The 4805-nt window shown below is 58.2% G+C and overlaps 1 protein-coding gene across 2 annotated transcripts in view; it reads left to right on the top strand.

Annotated features, from left to right (window-relative positions):
• Positions 1–4805, top strand: part of SMOC2 (SPARC related modular calcium binding 2) — a 53731-nt gene that overhangs the window by 34820 nt on the left and 14106 nt on the right. The gene's annotated exons all lie outside the window — the stretch shown is intronic.

The raw sequence follows: 4805 nt of genomic DNA, 5'->3' as shown, positions 1-4805 counted from the left end.
GATGCCCAAGGATCTGGTTTTGAGCCCCGGCCCCACCTGTAGGGTAAAGCTTCACAAGTGGTGAGGAAGGGCTGCAGGTGTCTCCCTCCCTCTCTCTCTCATCCTTGTTCTCTATATCCAATAAAGAAAATAGAAAAATAATAACAAAAAGCAAGCAAAATGTGTCTTCCCTTCCCAGTAATGTACCAACATGTGACGCCCTTGGGATACCTTCGGATGGCTCCCCTTTGGTCAAGGGCAGTGCCAGGCAGAGGGAGCCCAGGGACAGAGCCCTGTCCCATCAGCACAGCTGTGTGTCCCTGCTCCCTCCTTAAGTGTCCCGTGTCTGTCCCCTCCTCTGTCCTGTATCTACAGAGCAGACTCAAGGTCCAGGGAAGAAGGAGTGTTCACCTTCAGGGCCCCCGAGCCTCCCTCCCAGGTCGGCCTGGCTGTGGGTTAGGTGGCTTGGAGACCTGGGAACAGTGACAGAGCCATGGTCTGGAGGCCTGCTCCTCGCCTCTCCCCAGGGCAGGCAAGCAGGCCCAGAGTCCCAGCAGGAGAGGGACAGACACTCAACACGGATGCTCCAGGGCCAGAGGCAGGAGGCCGCCTGAACCATGGGACACTCGGGAAGCCGAGACTTCAGAGGGTGTGCACCGTGTCACACACGGGCAGGGTCTGGAGGCTGGAGCTCAGGGCTGAGAGGAGCCAGGGTAGGGCTCAGTGGAGGTCCCTGGAGAAGTGGTTTTGTCGCATGGTGACAGGCATAGACAGACTGTGTGTCCTGACAGGGGCCACCTGCCTGCTGCCTATCCAGCTGAGCTCTCTCTCTGAATCCCCGTGTGTGTGTGATTAAAGTAAAATAAACAACATGTCAAAAGAGAGAGAGACAGAGAGAGACAGAGAGAGAGAACTAGGGACAGACAGACACAGGCTGGGGGTATGGATCCACCTGCCAACACCCATGTCCAACGGAAAAGCAGTGACAGAAGCCAGAACTCCCACCTTCTGCTCCCCATAAAGACTTTGGGTCCCTGCTCCCAGAGGGGGAAATGTTGGGGGAAGATGCCAGAGGGCTCTGAACTCCATTCCATCAGGACCTGGGGCGGGGGGAAGAAGGACTCTCAGAAATAGTAAGAAGTATAGGTGTGACTTAGAAAGGAAGAGAAGGCAGAGCCATAGGAAAAACTGGGCAAATGTGTATAAATATAGATAGTTACAGAAATACCAGTCAGCCCAGTCTGTGACCTTGGGAAAACCTTTGCAGTTTCCAATGGAGGGACTGGGGACACAGTGCTCTGGCGGTGGGGATGGTGTTGGATTGTACCCCTGTTATTTTGTAATTTTGTAAGTCACTAAAGAGAGAGAGAGAGAGACCTGACAGCACCTCCCAGCCTCCAGGGAGTTCCCATGGGAGCTGGGCTCACACCCAGAGCTTTGCACACCTGACTTCCATGACTGAGGCCCCAGATGCCCCAGGTCAAGTCCCCAGCACTGTCACAGGCTGGAGCCGAGCAGTGTTCTGGTCTCTGTCACTAGGGGAAGTAAATAGAGATTGCATTTGCTGGCCATGTGCTGGACCAGCTTCGGACCCCAGCACCACAGGGGAGGTGCTATGGAGCCAGAGGAAGCTCTGGTGTAGTCCCCAGGAGAGGCCAACTTCTGCTCTCCGGGTGGGGGTGGGGGCGCATCTCACACCTGGGCATAGTGCTCAGTGGACAAGGCACTCAGGGTCTTCACAAGCCACCCGTGTGGTGACAAGGGACAGGCTTTCAACAGGGGCCCCCGGCTCTCCTGAGGGGCCCTGGGGTGCACTCGGGCGGGTCCATTCTAGGCGGGGTTAGGCAGGCATGGCCAGGGGTGCCTCTCCCTAGAGTCATACGGGTGGCTGTGAGTGATGGGTGCTGGGCACCCTTGGAGCTAGGGGTCCGTGGGAGAGCGGCCTTGGGAGAGGAAGGTGTGCTGAGGGTCTGTCCTCTGTCCCAGAAGGTGGGACCCAGCTGCCCCTCTGGTCTGACTTCAGGGTCACTGCTGGGTGGGGGCTCAGGACTCTGTTCTCAAGTCTATGAACATCCTTTCTGTCTGGCCTGGGATCTGGGGGGTGCTCTCCTTGGGGGCCTGGGGGTGATCTCCTGGGGGTCTGGGGGTGATCTCCCTGGGGGCCTGGGGATGCTCTTCCTGAGGTCTGGGGGTGTTCTCCTGGGGATCTGAGGATGCTCTCCCTGGGAGTCTGGGGGCTGCTCTTCCTGGGGGCCTGGGGATGTTCTCCCTGGGGGCCTGGGGATGCTCTTCCTGGGGGCCTGGGGATGCTCTTCCTGGGGGCCTGGGGGTGCTCTCCCTGGGAGCCTGGGGATGCTCTCCCTGGGGGCCTGGGGATGTTCTCCTGGGAGCCTGGGGATGCTCTCCCTGGGGGCCTGGGGATGCTCTTCCTGGGGGCCTGGGGATGTTCTCCCTGGGAGCCTGGGGATGCTCTCCCTGGGGGCCTGGGGATGCTCTTCCTGGGGGCCTGGGGATGTTCTCCCTGGGGGGCCTGGGATGCTCTTCCTGGGAGCCTGGGGATGTTCTCCCTGGGAGCCTGGGGATGCTCTCCCTGGGGGCCTGGGGATGCTCTCCCTGGGGGCCTGGGGATGCTCTCCCTGGGGGCCTGGGGATGCTCTTCCTGAGGTCTGGGGGTGTTCTCCTGGGGATCTGAGGATGCTCTCCCTGGGAGTCTGGGGGCTGCTCTTCCTGGGAGCCTGGGGATGCTCTCCCTGGGAGCCTGGGGATGCTCTTCCTGGGGGCCTGGGGATGTTCTCCCTGGGGGCCTGGGGATGCTCTTCCTGGGAGCCTGGGGATGCTCTCCCTGGGAGCCTGGGGATGCTCTCCCTGGGAGCCTGGGGATGCTCTTCCTGGGGGCCTGGGGATGCTCTTCCTGGTTCTCAGTGTACCCCCACCCCAGGAAGGTGCTGGCACCCAGGGATGGACAAAAACATGTGCACATCCTGGGGTCCTCTCCTTGGGGTGCAGGCAGGCTGCCTCATCTGTGAGGGCTCAGACTTAGGGAGTCAGCCGCCCCCAGTAGGGCTCACCCTGGCCTGTGTGGCTCCAGTAGTGTCCAGAGAGGAGGGAGAGACAGGAGCAGCGCCTGTGTGTCTGTCTCCTGTGTCACAATATTCCTTCCTGGGCTGAGGAGGCCTGACTTCCATGGCTGAGACCCCAGATGCCCAGGTACAGTCCCCAACACTGTCACAGGCTGGAGCCAAGCAGTGTTCTGGTCTCTGTCACTAGGGGAAGTAAACAGAGATTGCATTTCTGGCCGTGTGCTGGACCAGCTTCGGACCCCAGCACCACAGGGAGGTGCTATGGAGCCAGAGGAAGCTCTAGTTCTGTGATGGTGGGTTTTGATCAGAGAGACACAGAGAGAGATCAGAACCCTGCTCAGCTCTGGCTGATGATGGTGCTGGGGGTTGAAAGTGGGACCTTGGAGCCTTAGGCAGGAGAGTCTTTTTTTAAAACCATGATTCTTTCTCTGCTGCCCTGCCCTGGCCTGGCCTGATTCTCCCTCTCCCTCTCCCTCTCCCTCTCCCTCTCCCTCTCCCTCTCCCTCTCCCTCTCCCTCCCCTCTCCCTCTCTCCTCCCCTCTCCCTCTCTCCCTCTCCCTCTCCCTCTCCCTCTCCCTCTCCCTCTCCCTCTCCCTCTCCCTCTCTCTCCCTCTCCCTCTGCCTCTGCCTCTGCCTCTGCCTCTGCCTCTGCCTCTCTGTCTCCCTCTCAGTCTTCCTCTCCCTCTCCCTCTCCCTCTCCCTCTCCCTCTCCCTCTCCCTCCCCTCTCCCTCTCCCTCTCCCTCTCCCTCCCCTCTCCCTCTCCCTCTCCCTCTCCCTCTCCCTCTCCCTCTCCCTCTCCCTCTCCCTCTCCCTCTCCCTCTCCCTCTCTCCCTCCCCCCTCCCTCTCCCTCTCTCTCTGCCTCTCCGTCTCCCTCTCCCTCCCCCCTCCCTCTCTCTCTCTCTCTCTCTCTCTCTCTCTCTCTCTCTTTCTGTCTGTCTGTCTTTCTACATATCTTAATTTAAAGTGGCCAGAGCAGTAAAATCAGATATTGTGAGGATCAAGCCCCACCAGATAGAAATTTTCTCATCTTCCCCAACCCCCTGACAGCTTGAGAACAAGGTGCATCTTACTGGCAGTCACGGAGGGGCCCAGCCTCAATGTTGTTTTTAATTCCCACCGGGGTTATTGCTCAGGGCTGCCATCATATCTTCTTTCTTTATTCTCTCTCTCTTTCTCTTTCCTTTTACCTTTCCTTCTCTCTTTCTTTCTTTCTTTGCCTCCAGAGTGATTGCTGGGGCTCAGTGCCTGCACCGTGAATCCACTGCTCCTGAGGCCGTCTTTTCCCCCTTTGTTGCTCTTGTTATTTTATTATTGTTATAGTTGTTATCATTGTTGTTGATGTCGTCATTGCTGGATGGGACAGAGAGAAATGGAGAGAGGAGGGGAAGACAGAGAGGGGGAGAGACAGACAGACACCTGCAGACCTGCTTCACCGCTTGTGAAGCAACTCCCCCTGCAGGTGGGGAGCCGGGGCTCTAGCCGAGATCCTTACACCGGTCCCTGCGCTTTGCGCCATGTGCACTTACCCCGCTGTGCCACCGCCAGACCCCTCTCTTTCTTTCCTTCTTTCTCTTTTCTTTCTTTCTTTCTTTCTTTCTTTCTTTCTTTCTTTCTTTCTTTCCCTCTTCCTTTATTTATCCCCCTCTCTCTCTTTCTTTCTATGTTCTTTGATAATACAGAGTGAAACGGAGAAGGGAGAGGAGGCAGGGCGGAAGGCAGAGAGACACCTGCAGCCCTGCTTTAC

This window comes from Erinaceus europaeus, chromosome 13, assembly GCF_950295315.1.
Source record: "Erinaceus europaeus chromosome 13, mEriEur2.1, whole genome shotgun sequence".
NCBI lineage: Eukaryota > Metazoa > Chordata > Mammalia > Eulipotyphla > Erinaceidae > Erinaceus > Erinaceus europaeus.
The sequence above is the reverse complement of the archived record's forward strand: the minus strand, read 5'-3'. Positions and strand labels throughout refer to the sequence as shown.